Source organism: Tyto alba, unplaced genomic scaffold (assembly GCF_018691265.1).
Source record: "Tyto alba isolate M040663 unplaced genomic scaffold, T.alba_DEE_v4.0 Super-Scaffold_38, whole genome shotgun sequence".
NCBI lineage: Eukaryota > Metazoa > Chordata > Aves > Strigiformes > Tytonidae > Tyto > Tyto alba.
This window is the reverse complement of record NW_024881313.1, coordinates 19,879-38,447: the sequence shown is the minus strand read 5'-3', so window position 1 is coordinate 38,447 and position 18,569 is coordinate 19,879. Positions and strand designations below refer to the sequence as shown.

At 43.7% G+C, this 18,569-nt stretch overlaps 1 long non-coding RNA gene across 1 annotated transcript; it reads left to right on the top strand.

Annotated features, from left to right (window-relative positions):
• Positions 1-11,612: 11,612 nt before the first annotated feature.
• On the top strand, positions 11,613-17,106 carry LOC122154308. Its single transcript, XR_006166193.1, has 3 exons — positions 11,613-11,727; positions 13,178-13,184; positions 17,094-17,106. It is a non-coding gene; the product is annotated as an uncharacterized LOC122154308 (long non-coding RNA).
• The last annotated feature ends 1,463 nt before the right edge of the window (positions 17,107-18,569 follow it).

The following is an 18,569-nucleotide window of genomic DNA, read 5'->3' as shown; positions in this document are numbered from 1 at the left end:
GTATTAAAATGAAGTGTTGCACAACTTCAATAAGGGATGCTGCCTACCCAGCCTGAAACACCTGTATGTGATATTTCTATCTTGGAGGAAATGATTCATTACTATTCTTTCTCTCTCTATATGCTGCTTCCACAATGAATCAGACATTGCTCAAAACTGTACTACCTTCAGAGCTGATGAGAATTAACTGAAGTTGATCAACATAGCAAACTTGGAGTCTTTGACTTTATTCTTGTTAAAGTCAAAGCAAGTTTTGATATTTTTTGAGCCCTAACGGTGTGAGAGAGAGAACTGGTTTTTATAAACCTTGTGGTTTTCATTGTAACCCTGGCTAGCTTAGATCTAGCTTAGCCTTTTTGACTGACCTCTGAGTTTTACTATTAAATGAAGTTGTGGGGAGAACTAGGAAGTGGCCCTGATGCTAAGCAGCGCAGAGCCTCCTTCGGGTTCTGCTCAGCCCTCCCTGGTGCAAACAGCCAGGAAATCACCGGGAGGCTGAGACCGAACAGTCCACGTCTTCCAAAAGGCAAGTCTAAACATGCTCTTGGCCCAAAGTAATAGGATCTGTTGGAAAACTGCTAGAGCCAAGAATTAAATCTCAATTTCCCCTTCTCTTGGACATGGCACTGATTTTTCTTATCAAAAGGCTTACTTTTGTCTATTCAGTATGGGCTCCTGGCTTACACGATGATAAACAACAATTTTCTTTCAGTTTAATTAAAACACTTTTGTCTGCTAGGATGCCATCAAATCTATCTTTAATTGTATTGCCAGTCACAGTTCATTAGCCTCATAGGCACAGTGGTCAAGCTGAAATACTAAACAAGAAAAAGCTGATGAGAAAAAGTTGTGAAGATATTTCATCAGTTCCTAAAATGTGTGAGAATGAAGAAGAATTCTCTTCTTCTTTGAAGGAAAAAAAAATAAAAAAAGAAAAAACAAACCAACAATATAAAGGTGATACACTCTGAAAAAGGAAAAAGATTAGCAGTTCTAGCCCCGATGTCCCATTTCTCACAGAGTCTGGCCTCAACTCTGACTTTGGCCTCAGCATTGCAGGAATCCCCTGTCATCTTCCTCCCAGCACTGGCCTGTTTATTCTGCTTCTCCCTAGTTTTGCCATGCCACTTTGTACAATACTTCAGTTTGAAGTATGCAAGGATTCTTTTCAGTCTTTTAGCTTCACCATAAGATTACTTGGTCTTTTGTTCTGTGTCATGCAACAAACCCATCAGTTTGCTCTGTCTTCAATCATCATTTTGCTTTTCTACATGTTTCTGGACTATTTCACAGCACTGGTTTGCCCAAAGCTGACTTACCAAGGCCCTTCAAAGTTTGTATGTTCTGGCAGAGCACACCACTTCCTTTGCTCATTTTCTCTCCTTTACCACATCATCAGAGGTTGTAATATATGATAATGCACATGAGGCATCATTGTTATTTATAGGTACAGACAGCTATATACGAAGCATGGAAGAGACAGTGCTACATAACGTATGCAGAAAACTTCTTTACAAATGAGAACTTATCCTCATATTTAAGAGTCTATCTATGTCACAAAACAGTGGTAAATTGACACTAAGTGAAAGGTATCCTGTCAGAAATCTCAGCTGTCTTCCTGCTGTAGGGCTTTTTTTTTTCTCTCTTTTTTTCCCATTTCTATTTATTTTTATTAGGTTTTGAGTACTTCAGTGACTTTGAATTTCCTTTAAATTGACCTACATCTCTTCCTGAAAGATCTGACTTAATCCTTGGTATCTTTAACTTAAAACAGGGCTATTAAAATGACCAGGTAGGACATCTGCTACAAGGAGGAGTAACCAAGGTTGCTGGAGCCTGGGCAGGGAAGCACGGTTATTGCTCAGCTCCTCGCTGCAGCGGGTGCCTTTTACTCTTCAGTGTAAAGCTTTGTCTCCAATTCTGTATCCCAGTCCTTAGGGTAACAGGGACTCAAATGCATGCAGAAGACTGAGGGTACAGCCTAACAACAGCCTAACATCAGCAGATCTAATGACCCCCTGGTGTTGAAAGGGAGCAGCCCTTCCTAAATCCAGTCATGCATTTCCATGCTGGTAAGGTCTCTTGCTGAGATGAAACTTCAGATAACTCAGCAAGGAATGGGATTAAATGGCATGGGCAGAGGTAGAGGGAGCAGGACCACAGTGCTGAGCTTCCAGATTCCTGAACTCATGTCTGAACCTCATGGTCCCACCCTGCCTCAGCTGAGCAATCCTTTTCACTGGCTCTCCCGTTCATCTGACCTGGTGATGAGCCACTCCAGCTAAATTGGTAGAAAAAGGATGAGTTTTGGTCTGATGAGGGTGTGTCTCTGGCTTGCATTCCCAAATGGCTTAGAGCAGGGTTAGATGAGCACAAGAGCTGGCGTAAGGAAGGAGACAGGGGTGGGAAGGTGGGTGGGATTTCAACAGACAGCAATTAAATTGGTTTAAGCTGTTGTTTTGTGGCAGCCTGAGCCAATTTTAGGGGCGGCTTAAACCCAAGTGTAAGGATACAGTTAAGTACTCTACCAAATGAAAACATTTTCCTCAGTAAATCTAAATATGAGCAATGTATAGATGTTTTTCTTGATTTCACAAATACTCACATGAAGCATTTGTAAATGTTGTATGTACTTATAGCTAAAGAGGCAGCTCTTTAAGAACTGTATCCCATTATCTGATAGTCACTCCTGTGGCTGTGGGAGCAGTGCCTCTTGCTAAGAGGTTTCTGCTAAAAGCCCTTTAATTGCCTCCCAATTTGGAGCAGGGTAATACCAGTGTGTCAGTAATATTTTTTGGCACTAGACTTGCTCTGTGTGTTGCTCTGTATGTTCCCAGTTGCCGTAGAAAGGAGGAATCGCTCCCTAACTGCATCTGAGTGTCCATAAGCTGTCTGCAGAGCCTGGAACAGGGCAACTGTGATAGCGTTTCTGGGCTTTGTGTACCACAGCATGCTCAGAACTACAGCACCCTTCCGCAGCTCTGCATCAACCCTTGGAGCGTGCCTGGCTGCTGTAATCTCCAAAGCCCAGCATCAGGGTCCCTTCTTATCTCTCATGACAGTGTGGATTGGTCTCTGGGAAGATCTGCTAATGAATGGCTGCAGATGGAAAAAGCTGAAAACAAGAGCTTCTTTTGTGCCTGTAACCACCACAAGTGCCATTAAGGAACATGCCAAGACCTTAATGAAACAGTGCTGGGTACTTTCTCCTTGTTGCTGGGGCAATCCAAGGATGGTGGGAGCATGATGCTTTGTCTTGTTTCGTCCAGGGTGTCCATCCAAATAACAGTCATTCTTTCTTTACATGGTGCACCAAAAACAGTGGAAATGGCCTCTGCAGCCTGCCAGGTCATTTTGATTAGGAATCTTCTAACCCACAAAAGCTGCTAAACATAATTATGAAGTCCCCAAATGAAATATTAATAAAAGACCCAGCAGTATCAGAGGCACTTCATTTAGGGGCTGTCCTGGGTTGAGTGATTAAAAAACAAAATCCAGAAATGTCAGTGTGAATATTTTGCTGCCTTCAGTATGCTCTGCATCAGGCCATGGGCCCAGGTGTTGCTACTTCTTGTGGAAACAATGCACCTGACTTCAGAGCTTCATGCAGCAGCAGTGCAGAGAAATTGGAGTATTTGGGGCTCTTGTTACAGCAGGAGGAAAGCAGTGTTGCAGGAATGAAAATGATCCTTTTTCTAACTACTCACAAATATGTGCCATACATTTCTCCTTTTGGTACCCTATCACATCAAGCTATGAGGGATGGAATGGACAGACAGGTAAGTAGTGCAGTCACGTGAGATCTCACCCTGCAGCTCATTATATTGAGCTTGTGCTGAATGTGATGTGTTGGCACCACGGGGATACTTAGGTCTGGATTCACTCTTCACTCTGTCTTCCCCATGGCAGCTGCAGATAGGCTATTGATCTTTCTCCTCATTAATCAGAATAATTTTGAAGAAAAAATAAAGGGCTCATTTCCTATCCATTCTTCCCCTTAGTTCTTTAATTTACAAACAGCTTTATTTTGAGCTTTTCTTGTTTCCTGCCTCTTTTATGAGGCACCATTCAATGACTGCTACTTATTTGGTAGTAATATGTGACTCACAAAGTGTCTGGAGTTTTGCTTTGTAAAGCATTAAGATGAGAGTAAAAAGGGAAAGAGGAGGGTCCTGTTTTTAAACAGGATTTGCTGTGCTGTAACTTGATCAAACTCCAGGTAAATGGATTCAGTTGTTTGGGGTGGAGGGGGGAAACATACTGTTACAGTCAACTTTGGGGTTTACATTTTTAAATGAAAATAAAAACATCTATCTAGGAAGCAAACGTATCTCTTTTTACTCCAACCTCAGAATCTTTAATTACTTTTGCAGCCCTGCTGTGCACCAATAAAATGCTGTTATTCTCACTTCATCTCTTATCCTCTGATAAGGAAAGAAGGCAAGGGAGGCAAAGGACTAGCAGAACTCAGACCCAAGGCAAGAGATTTATGATCCTGACAGAGCAGATGGAGGCTTGGTGTCTAAGCCAACTGCAGCAAATCTGCGTGATGGGTAGAGAATTTTCTACTTTACCAGCAAAAAATACGAAACTGAGAGGCCTGCCCTCTACTTAGGATTTTGCTGCTTGATTCAAAGACACATGAAAGAACCTTTCTCCTCTTTGGATCCAGTGTTTGTAAGGACAGCAGTCATATCCAGTTATTCAACTAAATGATTTGGGCTCAGAGTGACACCTTGCAAAGGACCCCCAGATAGGTGGAGCAATGACTGAAGCACAGAAGGGGTTTGGGTGTAAGAAAGATGCTGAGCAGCCTGACATAGTGAGCATTGAGGGGCTTTTAGGGGTCTGTGGAACTCTAATACCTAAATAACTGTTTAAACCAATTGAAATAACAGTTAAAGCCAAAAAGCTTAAAGCTCCTTTTGATTTTAAATTCCCCTAGAGCTGACAGCTGAACACATGTGCTGTGGCTTAGGCACCAAGTCCCTGGTTCTGAATGTGGACTTGCATTTCAAGTTCACCACCCAAGGCTAGTAACTCCCCACCATGATTCATTATTTGGCTTGGTTTCATTTTTTCCTTATCCTTTTTTTTTTTTTCCCCTCCTTCTTTTAGTGAATGTTTATGAAATTTAATCTTTTTTTTTTTTTTTTCCTTTTAATGCAAATTAAGGAAGAGATTTGAATGGATTGCTGCTTTTGATGATAGGCTAGGTATGTGCAAGGACCAGTTACTAAACTCCATAATGTGATACAGTGGATTTCAGTGGATTTTATATATATATATATATATATATATATATATATACACACACACTGCAAAGGGAAGAACAATTCTACCCATTTCAGGTTTGTTTGGAGACTTGTCTGAGTTTTTTCTTTATTAAGCAGTGACTCAAAAGGTGCTAGGAGTAAGCAATGTGCACTTTGACTCTCGATGGGCAAAACATTAATCTTATTACATCATGCTTTCAACTAGACTCCTGGTATTTCTAAAATATCCAGTATGGTGCTAAACACAGAGCACAAAGCAGAGTGGGAGCATGTTATTTGCGAGGAAGTTGTCAAGATATTTGCTGTTCTAATACTGATGAGATTTCTTGGACAGGTCAGGTTAGGATAGCATGATCGGAAATGAAAACTCACAGCTCTGAAGCCAGTGCTTGGGTAATTTGATTTGAAATTGCTAAGCACCTATCCAGAGGAAAACAAAAGGCTGCTACCAGGAAGCAGGTGTTGCATCTACTTCTCAAACTATGTAGCAGATTTGTAAGGAACCGTTGAGGTCATGGGAATTATTAGAAGGTGTGAGGGAGCTGTGTGCTTTTGATTCCCCTTATCAAAAGGGATTTGGGTTTATTGCAGAAATTCTGACAGCTCAGTGGTGTTTTCTGCCTTATTGTGCCTACTGCAAAAGGTCAGTCCGCTCTGGCTCAGGCAAATGCTTTTCAGCCAGAGTCCTCCTGACAATAAACTATAAATGTTTTGTCTATCAGAAGGTGATGATAGCTTGGTATTGCACAGTTTTCCTGTGCTACTGGAAATCTTTTTTTTTTTTTTTTATAGACTTCTCTGTCTCCAGGATTTATCAGCTTGGCAGCAATTATAAACAAAATCCCATGGGTTTGGGACTTTCTCCGAATGTTTTCAGAGAAATGTTAAAATGCGTTGGTTTTCTCACTGAAGAGTCACAGCTCATTATTCTGAGCTCGTGAGTAAAAAGTGTCCTGGGAATTAAAATTTAAATCTTCTTCTACCATTAAAAGCAAAGGGTGTTCCCCTCAGGGGTGATCCCATGGGGCAGACACTCATCTCTGTGGGGCTGCAGCATGGACCTCTGGAGCAGAAAGGTGCCAGAGCGGATCCCGGGGTGCTGGAGAGGGGACCGTCACATCCAGCACTTCAAGCTGGCCAAATTCTTCAATGATTTTTCTTTGGCAGTGACAGGGAGGGGGAAATCTTCTATCCCTAGAGCCTGAAGACTGTAAATACAGAGTCTGTTCACTGAACTAGCAGCAGAGCTTTGTTAGACACTGTCACCAGCGTATCCAGTAGCTCTAGTATCTAATAAAAGGATTATCATGTTGTGTGAGACTGAGAAATACAGCTGCTAATATCCTGGAGCCTGTGAAAAAATACCAAACTCTTCAAAAAGTGGTCTCTGAGGGGCTTGAGGAGAGTGTGGAAAGTATGCAGAGTTGCCACCTGAGGGGATGGTGTCATGGAACCAGAGTATTGTAATGATGATTTCATTGTGTAGCAGGCTTAAAGTACTCTAATGAAACCATTACTAGGTGAAATTGTGCCATTGTTAAGTGCTTTGCTATCACTGGAGTGCCAAATGCATGAAATCTGTGGTACTCGGAAGAGGCTATCAGACCCTTGTTTGTGGAGAAGAGCTGAAGAGCAGGCTTATACTCACTGCTCTAACCAGCGACCCAGGAGAGGAGCAGGGGATTAATGCTCCCTTCTGCTTAGTTCCAACCCTGTGAATATTGCATCTATCACAACACACTACTAGATTATTGAGAGGAGGATTCCCTGTCCTCACTCCCACCTATTCCTTGAATTTCTAGGAGGCACGGGTCTAATTCCTTTCTGAGTTAGAACACAGTCGAAGCCAACACTCCACGTCTTGAATCAATGTCTTCAGTGGAAGGCATTAAAGGTTGCAAGGGGGGTTTCTGTGTTCTTCAGGAGTTGGCCTGGGGCCGTTAAACTCAAACAAGCAGAAGTGAACCTTCCTGCAGCCCCTTTCCACTGCTGAAGCTTGGGAGCAGGGAAGAATTTTGGAGACCACCTCTGTTGCTTGTATTTTCTATGGGATCATTCTGGCATCTCCATGGTGTACCGTCAGATGACCTGGATTTCTTGAGGGGTGTTTTGGATCACATTTTAGACATGTGGCCTCATGTAACACCTATGTAGGCTGCTGCTGGAAAAGGTGATACAGCCCTTCTCTCTACCGTGACCATGGATTACAGTTCATCTATTTGCCTCGAATTTTGCTCTTGTACAGCCATAGGCAGGCTGGAAAAGCTTGCTAACCTGATGTCAAGGGGCTTCTGAGGTGTGTGTGGAAATGACTTTTCTGAGAAATTAACCTGGGTGGACTTGAAATAGAGCAGTTCTGGATGGAGGATCACAAAATCCAAAATTAAGTGGTGGGGACACCTTGCTGCACACAGACAGGATTAGAGAAGAATTTGGCATTGACCCTTCTGGCAGTGGCCTACGGTTATGCTGGACGAGGGGAGACAGCAAACACCAGCCTCAGCACTGCTCTTTAACCACTAGGTCCAGGCAATTCCAAAGATGGAGCATGGAAAGCTGTACCTGAAAGTACAGCTTGATCATATCCATGTAGTTCCTGACCCCATAAAGTGCAAATTATCCCATGTGTGATAGAAAGTACATTCAATTCATCTTGCAGGCAGTGAAGTATTTTCAAGATCTGGCCCTGATATATTGGAGGGGTTTTGTTGCATCTTAAGTGCATGATTTCAATGAACTGGATATTGGTGAGTGTATTTTATGTATTTCTAACAATTCCTTCTGTGTGCTGTGGAGAATGATTATTCTCCTCCATCTACTTAAATTCCATTTCTCTTTCCGTCTGTTTCTGTTTCTAGATTACACAAAATGACACTTTTTTTTTTTTTTCCTTAACACTTTTCTCAAAAGGTAGAAAATAAAATGCTCCAGTCCTTCATAAATGCTTTGTTTCTGCCTCCTCCCACCTGCTCATTCAGTTATGAGTGGAATGGCATATGTTACTAGATACCAAGGAAAAGGAGAAGTACATAACCCAGAACCTAATAAAACAACAAATCTACTGTGCCCTCCTGGTCTGCAATCCTTCAACAGACTCTCTTCATTAAACATAAAGCCATGTGTTTCTTAAAACAGATCACATCCCTGGTGCCATGATGTGGTATGTGTTGCTCTCACCGTATTTCACGGGCTTTTTTTATTTTGTAGCAATACAGTTTTTATTCTTACAAGAATTCTTGAAAAAGTACCAAAAAAAAAAAAAAACAAAACCAAAACCAAACGAACAACTATAAAAATATGGGCAATACTGATATCTGTGAGAACTATAAACTACATAAAATTGATCTGAGCAACAGTACTTGCAACTAACCTTTACACTCAGCTTTATTCCTGGCAGCGTCCGCAACAGCCCAGCCATGCCTTACTTCTTCAGGAATTTTGGTTGCCCAGGTGAAAATCCCAGTTAAGCCCAGTGGCGTTGTTCTGAATTTATACCGGGGTACCCATGAGCAGAATTTAACTGTGGGCTTCCTGCATGCTTCCGCTGCCTGGGCTGCGTTTCCATGGCACAAGCAGTGATGGAGCACCCAAGAGGACTGACAAGGTGCAGAAATCTATTTGTACTCTGCCAGCTCGCCCCAACTCTGGTGTTTCTATTTCACTACTGGTTTAAACCAAAGTCTAACGAGGTTATGGCCATATGCCTCTAGCTGGTATTCAGGCTGCTTTGGATAACTAACAACGCTGGCAAGTAGATGACACCGATGGAGTTTCTTTGATTAGAGAATGAATTGTTGAAAGCAGGGGGAGACAATCTAGCTCTCTTGTAGAACATATTTGTACCTTGCCATTTGGATATTTTTAACAACAAAAACAGTTCCTTACAAACAAGTGTGGTGGATTGTACCCACTAAAACTGCTTTTTTCATTTTAAGGTAAAAACACCATATAAAGCCGCACATGTAATTTGGGGATGGGCAGGAGGTAAAATACATGGCACTGCTTTAGAAATGTTGATTCTGATTTACAAGAACATGAGAACAGTTTTTCACTAGCTGAACTCTGTCTGGTTTTCTATGGACAGCTCTCCTAATAGTATCTCAGTGGGCCAAAATTTCCGCTGAATTAAATGATCACAGTCAGATTGACTCAAATGGTATCTTGGTCTTTTACATAAATGGAATGTTTGACTCGCTGTTATAAAAATATCTGCTGTGTTTATTAATCTATTTTTTTTTTTAATAAAAAAAGAGCCATAAACTAAAAGGGTTGCTAATTAATCACAGAGATGAAAAGTTAGTTACTGCAGACTGAGTCTCAGTTATGCTGACACAAGCGTAAAGTAACTTTACTGAAGTCTGTGCTGTTACTTCAGACTTTTCCCTCTATCCCCAACCATAATTTGGTTCAGTCTGCCTAATTATCTTTTATCTGGGCTTAATTTCAGCTTAGTGACACATCTCCACCTTGCAACCAATCCTTTGGCTTTTGTGAAAGTCTTTTTTTGTTGAGAACAGTGCCATTTTGGTTTCCATTTAAAAAGAATTAAAGATCTAATTATGCAAATTAATTTTAAAAACTTTATTGCCAATCTTCTGGGAGAAAGGTTATTGCACAAAGATTGCCACAGACTTAAAACAAGGGTTCTTTGTCTTTGAAATACATCCCAGCATGATACCCACCTCTGCCTCCTGTCACGCGGATGGCAGCTGGGCGGCAGATTTTGGACAGTTAAGGGACCTGACCTGGAGGAGCTCTGTGTGGCTGCCAGCCCCAGGCAGGGGACCCCTATTCTCCAGGAAAAGTCCTGGCATGACTTGTGACAGTGGAGTGGAGCGGGGGACAGAGGAGGGAAGAGGGATGGATTGGCATGTGATATAGGAGGCCCCAGACATGTGGGGGTGACCGCTGGGCTTTGTGGTTTGGCTGCAAAACTTGGAGGTTGAACCTCTGTACTGTCCTTCTTGAGGATTTAACAAGGGGCACTGAGAGGAAGCAATTACTTTGGAACAGGGTGGAGTTTAGCTTAGGAAAAGCATGTTCAATCACAAGTTTATGTTATTTAGGCTTTAGGAATTATCCACTGCAAATATTAGGCCAAGAAAGGGAAGAGCAGGGTCACGCTAAAATAATATTTACAAGTAGCATGTGCTCTCTGTGATAAGCAGGGCTAGATACCCTTCCATTCATTTCTGTCCGATGAGGAAAAATGTTCATGTGGTGATGCAAAGCTGAGAAACCAGCTGGAAGAAAGCTCATCAGCTGTGAAAGCAACTCCCACCCTTCCTTCTGTCCCTCTTCCAGCCTCATCCTAACAGTACATGAAAGCCACTCAAGTAGCAGTAGAGTTGCGTCTCACTTGTTCTATCAGGGTGTCCTGGGTTGAGTGAGTGGTGGAGTTTTTTTGGTGGCAGGGGAGGGGGCTATCGGGGCAGCTCCCTATGAGAAGCTTCTCGAAGCTCCCCCAGCTCCACATCAGCTCCACTTCTGTTTGGGAAATTGAGCCCATCAGCTGCGCCCCTGCGATAACGTATTTAAGAAGGGATGTGGTGACGTGCAGTTGGACTGGTAAGGAGGAGTTGCTGCGGCTGCGTGAACACCAAGGTCAGTGGAGGAACGGAGGAAGAAAGGAGGGGGGAGGTGTGCCAGAGCAGAGATCCCCCTGTATCCTGTGGTGAGACGGCAGGGCGGCCCCCCCTGCCACCCATGAAGATCTACGGTGGAGCAGACATTGATTTATGGCCCGTGGCTCCTGCTTGGAATAATCAAAGTGCTGTGCCCGAAGAAGGCCAGGGTCTCATGGGAAAAGGTAGCCCCACTGCTGTAATTCAGCGCTGGGAGGATTGCAGCATGCGGGGGTGTCCCACGCCGGAGCAGCTCGGGAAGGGCTGCAGCCATGGGAGAGAATCCAGTTGGAGAAAGTTAGTGACCCATGACGGAGCTGTGTGGGGAACGGTGCGGCCCATGGGAGGAACTCATATTGGAGAAAATTTGTGGAGGACTGTCTCCTGTGAGAGGGGGACCATGATGGAGCAGGAGGAACAAGTTTCAGACACTCCCCTCACGGAAGATAAGAGAAGTGGCAGCACTGACTGCACCCCCCATTCCCTGCCCCTGTGCCACTGGGGGAGGAGATAGAGATATCGGGAGCAGAACTGAGCCCGGGAAGAAGGGAGGGGTGGGGGGAAGGTGTTCTCAAGATGTGGCAATTCTTCTCACTGTCCTACTCTGTTATGTATTGTTAGTGTCTGTAATAAATGTATGTTCTTTTTTTCTTCCTCTAACGAGTCTGCCTTTTGCTCGTGATCATAAAGGGGAATTTTCCCCCATCCCAGTCTTATCTCGAACCCCAAGCCTGGCTCTCTGTCCCTTCTCATTGCCAGAGGGGAAGGGAGAGAGAGGTGCTGCATTGTGGTTGGCTGTCAACCAGGCCTAAACCGCGACACAGGGTGTGGAAAGTCATAGGTCACAGAGGACAAACGGATGTTGGCATGAAACATCTATATCATGGAAACTACAAAAGTATCTCCACGTTGCTGCTGAAGCAAGAAAACCAGCAATGGGCAGGCCTGGCTTCAGGTTGCACACTGGGATGTGCAGCCCCTTGCAGAGTCCCTGAGGAGTTGTGGGAACCTCTCTGGGCAGAGCACGCAGATGAGATTTCTCAGCGAGAGCCACACTGTGAAACTTGGAGTGGGAATGAAACTTTTGGGAGTTCAAGTGTCTTCTATACTTAGCCCGGGAGAGAGGGGGTGAAGGGAGCAGTGCCTCCATGGTACCAGGAGCAGGAGCTGCTTCAAGTAAAATCTGTTCTCGGTAGCTGCCGAAAACCTTCACTACACTTTGGCTCTCTGATCTCAGCAGCCATAAAAGGGCTTGCTTTCTCATGTGGCATTTGGTGTTCCCCATCACACACTCATCAGGAAAATATTTATCAGCTTTCAGAAACGAGTCCAAGCTGCTCAGGGCAATGGCTATCTGCAGCAGTGCAATCAAGGACTAACGCGATGAGCTCCACGGGGGCGAAGAGGGTGATCCTGGCTGGTGTGATTAGGACCTTTGCTGACTCTCTATGCCCGCATGGTAACAAGCCAGTGGTCGGCAAGCACTAAAGGAAGATGAGCTTAGAGATTACTGGAAAAAATGACTTGTGGGCTTGTTCTGTTCACAGAAATCTTCGCTTGTAGCTATATATATTAAAGGGTGAAAAAAGCATCAGGATTTGGCAAATGCACTCCTGCTGAGAACACTGTACTGGAAATGCCTCTCAAAAATGGGCTGGATCTTACCCTTCCCTCTCTGCATGTTGAGTTGGGGAACCTATGGAGTTACAGATGTGAGATGTTGAGGTCACTGAGGTTTAGAATGGTAAGTCCCTCCCGTTGAGTTTTACCTTTTTAATTCTGTCATTTGCTATAAAGGGACTGCAAAGAAAAGAAAAAAGAGATGTATTTACATGGACCTGTAACACTCAGGCAGAAAAGATTTAGCAGGATTTTCAGAAAGAATTACTCTGAATGTCCTTTCAGTTTGTTGCTTTATATATGCTAGTATGCTCTGTAAACCTCTGTTGTAATAGACAACAACAACTCTTGTAGTAACAGCCCTCAAGACCCTACAGCATAAGATAATGTCATAGTATTTGAACAAGAGCGGTCTTAGGAACACCTTCTGCTGAGATCACTGAATGCACTACTCCAAGGGAAAGTCCACGTGGTGGTGCAGGAAGGTGTGGGGTAGAGGCAGTATAAATATTTTGGAATTGATTCTCCTCCTTTTGGAAAGGAAAAGGGGAGTTTGCAGTAAGTGAGCGATGTTCTGGGGAGAATGGGAAGGTTTACGTGATAAATTTTACTTCATCAGTCTAGTAGCAATGCCACAGAGGCTGTTGCCTCAACGAGCATCCCCGTTGAATTCCTGACAAAGTTGTTTAATATAACCAGTATTCTGCTTAGCTGAGTGAAGACGGGGGCAGAGGCAGAGTCTCTGATGGATGGCAGTGTCTCTGATGGGCAGCAGTTCTGTGGGGGCCTGGAGGTGCCAGAGTCATGCCCCCAGGGGCCTGAGTGCCAAGGCAGCATTGCTTGGGCTCCTCTATTACTTGTGTTATTGACATTCCTAAAGATGTTGTTAAATGTCTTTCCTGTTGTTCATTCAGAGAACTCAAATATTTCCTAGATTCTAATTAAATGTATTCCAGCACGAATTAAGAATCAAGACTTAAGAATTTACAGTGTTATAAGGTACATGAGAAAGTGTCTTATTTGCAAATCTCTATTCCTGTTTGTCAAGTTCATGTAAAATCCCCATTACAGCTGGTGGCAGGTAGCTCCCAATGCACTTCCAGTTCTGTCCAGAAGTCATCAATCTGATGCCAGTACACTAGCCACTCCCTTGAGACAGCTTGCTAAATATTTCTTACCATGAAACAGCCAAATTGCCTAACGCAGGAAGACAGACATCAACACTCTGTAAATATTCACTTGTGCAGAGCTGAAACTTAAGGCAGTGGAGAAAACGTTATATCCAAGACACCACATGGAAATCTGGGCTTTCTCAGAGTTGATGGAGGCCAGAGGCTGAAGTTGGAGAATTAAGAAGAAGCCATTTGATTTACCTGAAAGACCTGCTTCTCCTCGCTCTTGTCCTTGTTCTGACTTTGATGAAGTTGATGCTATGTTGTAATAGTCAGAGCAGAGAGGAGGGTGTCTGGGCAAGATGAAGTGGGACACCAGAACTCCAGAAAATGAAGAGCAGATCTAGCACAGAGGGACTCAAGTTTCTTCCTAACATTGTTGGCTCAAGACAGTAAGGGCTTCAAACAGATGGGAGCTTTCATTCCCTTGATTTCCTTTTGGGATGAACTGTAGATGAGTAAATAAGTCTTTCACCAGTGCTTCCACTCCTGGTGTTGATGGCTTTTGTAGATTTTTTGGGGTGTTAGTTTTTTTTTTTGTTTTTTTTTTTTTTTTTTTTTTTTGGTTGGTTGGTTGGTTTGTTTTGTTTTGTTTTGTTTTTTTTTTTTTTTTTTTTTTTGGCATTTGTGCCCAAACAACCCAACCATTAAAACAAACTCCACTGAACAGCATGTTTGGAAGTGGTTTGAATATGCTGAAGATCAAAGGGCGATGCTTCCTAGTGTCTGATGTACACTTGTTTTTAATTCAAGGTTAAAGAAACAGTGAAAGCAAGGTTGTACAGAATGGCCCCCATTGAGAAAGCATCTGGGAGGTGAAGGGAGACACATTCCTCCCTAGAACCTTGTAAAACTACACACATATGATTCTGCCTATTGTTAATCCCTTTTTCTGATGGGTTGTGAAGGAGATTTTATACAGTGGTGCAAAATGGGAATCTATTGCAGGAGGAAAGAGTGCTGCAATCCCAGAGGGACTCTTATGTTCAAAATAAAATACAACAATGGAGTTAATTAGCATTGCATGGTTCACAAAATCCCCTCGAGGGGATCTTTCTCTGTTCTAAATCACCACTTGTATGTGAGATGGAAAAGCTCCCACTGAGCAGGCCCCTTCCATAAACTTAATAGATATTACCACGTTTTTTCATCATTTGCCATTGGCTTTGAGAAAGGTAACAGCTGAGTGAGGGCTATTCAGCTGCATTAACCAGCTGCATGTTAATACAGAAATACTCTCCTGCTCCTCCCTTCTGCCTGCAAACCTCCCCTGCCCCCCAACCAATTAACCCTTTCCTGCCACACTTTACCACTGTGACACAGACACACAGGCAGAGGGTTTAGTAAAGGTAGACAATTAAGCAAGGGAGGACCTCACTATGATTGTTCAACTTTACATGTGTGCAGATAAAGGTACCCAAACCAGATCTTCAACCTACTGTGTCCACACCCATTTGAAGGGACAGGCCCTGCTTCAAAGGACTTGCGACATCCTTGTGCCAGGGAGCGGGGTAAAAGGCCAAGAGAAAGGACCTTGCCCCAGGAACCTCACAGAAATTAAACCCATGCCTCCCAACTCCCACACCTGCTATTACTCCCAGAGCCTGTTGACACAAGACTCCCAGCCAGCCCAGCTATATTCTCACCTAAATGCCTTGCACCCACACACCGCAACTTCCAGTGGGTATTAACATTGGAGGCAATCTGTGCTCTGCTCACTAATAGTGCACAGTGAGCAAGAAAGATTAATGCTTCTCTGATGGTGTGTGTGGCCTCCAATTGCCCTCCCACTCTGTGTCATGTCATGCCAAAACTGATCAGTACCTGTGCGTCCTCCACCCATTTGCAATCATGTTGGCCAGATGGCCAAGTCTGTGTTTCAGTGCAGGCTTGCACTCAAGTGCAGCTAGTTTGCAACTGTGAACTGCTGGAACTGGCAGCAAGTCTCCACTGTGGGCATGACTGTGCTACCTGATGCACCACCCCACCACTGATCCTGCGTGTCCCTGATTCCTGGGGAGAGACAGGAAGCCCTGAAGAAATACTACAATATGGCGATCATTGCAAAAATCCACAGCTGAGGAATGGTTAGAGAAGGAACATGTCAGGGCACCTTGTACTTCTCAATCAAGAGCTTGGAGCTGAAGTGCTTTGTGAGGAAAGAAGTCAGACTGTGGCAGGGTTTGTTCTACCTGACAAATTCTGATGGGTGAGAGGGAGTTTTGTCATAGGTCATTCCTACTAAACTATGTTTTATTATGATTGCCTAGATTAGTCAAGACTGCAGAATACTTTAGGACTGGTTGGTTATCTGGTGAGGAAGACCTAACCAGAGAATTCCAGGAGGAAGCTAGGAGGTAAGCCCCTTTCTTCTTCCATTTCAACATTGGATGTGTTTACTGCTTTCTATCTTAGCTAAATATATTGCCCTTTTCCCCTCACCTGGCCAGGGTTCCAGGTTGTTGCCACAGTGGCTGGGCCCCAGGAGCATCTTTGCTTGTAAGCAAGGATCCCTTTGTAACGCAGGAGGGAAAGACACATGGAGAGGACAGGCTGTGCACGAGCACGGATGCACAGACTGTCAGTCCAGGGCAAGGGACCTCAGCAGAAAGTGTCCTTCTTTATATTTTATTAACATTTTTATTTAAATGTTGGTGAGACTGATGTGAAAGGGATGGTGAAAAGTGGTGATCAATTCAAATAAGTCATAGGCCAACACAAACCATCTTCCTCCAGCTGTGGCTAAACTATAACCCACCCCCAGACCACTGTCCTCCCCTCTTCCTGACTCACCTGGCACACCACAGTGGCATACCATCAGCTTCCCCTTTCACACACCAAAAGCAAGTGACCAACACAGGGCAAGAGGAAATTTTTAAGCACATCACTGCATTGGGAGCCTTCTGCTCTCACTTGCTTTTCACCCTTTCCTTCTTTTGTGACCATTATGTTACTCTCCTACTTCCCCCACTGCACAAACCTGCACATTTTGGCCAACCACCTCCTTGCAGCCCCTGACACACCAGGTTCAAAAGTACCACCATCTAATGGTGACACAGTCCTTGAATGCTGGGTGCTGTTTAGATCTGTTACTCTCCTACTTTGGCTGTCAGACTGCTCTGACATCACAAACTTGCAGTGCTCACAGCACTGATCACATGATATTTCATGACTTTGCGGACACACTCATAGTTTTATATATATTATGTCCCCAAACATTTTATCATGACACATGAGGAGATGTTTCACAGTATTCTATCTAGGCACTACTCCTGGCCCAGAGCCTAGGCATTTGAACAGTAAACTTTTAGGACTTGTGAATGTGCATGGAGATAGCGAGGCAAGAAAGAGGATATAATTAACCACTAAAGTTCCTCGCAATCATTGCAAAATGCCAACAGACTGTTCATCTCTACAGAGAATATAGAGTGGAGTGTAAGCACAAGCAGGTCTCTGTTCCTGCTCTGGCAGCCTTACTTTCAGATGCTAGGGGCAGAGGCGGTTTCCTCAATCTTTCTGTGCGTCCTTTCTTTCTTACATCTTTGGGAATCTGTTACGGAGTAGCTGCTGATGCACAGGCTGCCCTAGTGCAAACCAGCAAAGCTATCTGAAGACATAATCTGCATCGTTGAAATACAGCCTAGTTTCTAGAAGCAATTTGTGGAAGTGGTTTAAATCTTAGGGACCTGACCATGCAGAGAACATTCTGCTGTATGGTAGAGTGTAACTGCAACATACTGCAGCTATCTCACAACAATGCGCATGCAGGCTTCCTTGTTCCATAATATTAATGCATTTTCCCAGTTCACTGTAACACAAACCCAGATTGTCCACCCATGGAACTTTACACAGCCACTGTTCCTGTTGACTTGGTTTTCCTGGGAGGAAATCTGGGAAAATCCACAGTGTATACAGGCCTGAAGTGACTACCTACACTTCTGGATTTGCTTCATTGCAGAATAAGCCTGGAATAAACAGCAAAAAGAAATCTGAATGTAATGACCTGCAGCAAGAGCTGCTAGGAATCTGCACAGGGCCAATCCCGTGAAATGTATCAAGATGCTGAAAGGTTCAGATAGGTGCCTAACCACCTTGAATTGCTTCCAGAGGAAAGTTAAAGCCTTATTGTTTGAAATACTTAAAACTGTCAACTGAGAAATTTCCTGTAGAAAACAGGCTTGCATTGACTTGTCCTCCAGTGGCCTTTCCCATCTTCAGCTCCTATGATTTATGTGCTCATAAATTCCTTTGTGTTCTGTGCTTACCTGGAAGACTTGCCTGTGGCTGGCATCCAAGAACACTATAGTGGAGTTGCGTTAGGCTGTTCTTTCTGGTTTCCCATTGTCTCTTCCCTGCCTGAATTTGTATCCAAGAGCAGATACAGACCAGATGTAACATGTTCTCTTCAGACTGGAAGGCCACCTTTTTCCATAGGGGTATCCATCCAGTTCAATTCTGCTAGGTGATGGTTGAGAAGTGATATGCCCTGTCCTTGCCAGCTGCTACCAGGGTGTTTTCCCTTGCTGCACCTTCCCAGGCTCCTTGGCTTCATTCCTGCTCTATTTTATTTAAAGGTGACTGTATTGGGAGAAACAGCACTAGCCTGGGGCAGAGCTGGTCTGAATTCAGAAGCAGTCCTCTACCAGCACAGGCTTTTTGAAATATTTACTTCACATCATTTTTCAGGACAAAGTTTTATTTCAAAATAGCATATAAGGGAATTGTTTGTTAACACAACTCTGTTTCACGTAAGCGTGCTCAAAGCTCTTCTTTGCCATGTATACAGCAGTATATTTGCATATCAGAAGATTTCACATAGCTTCTCAAGTTAATGTACATACCTAACTGCTTCCAATTGCTGCAGTAACATTGGGGGT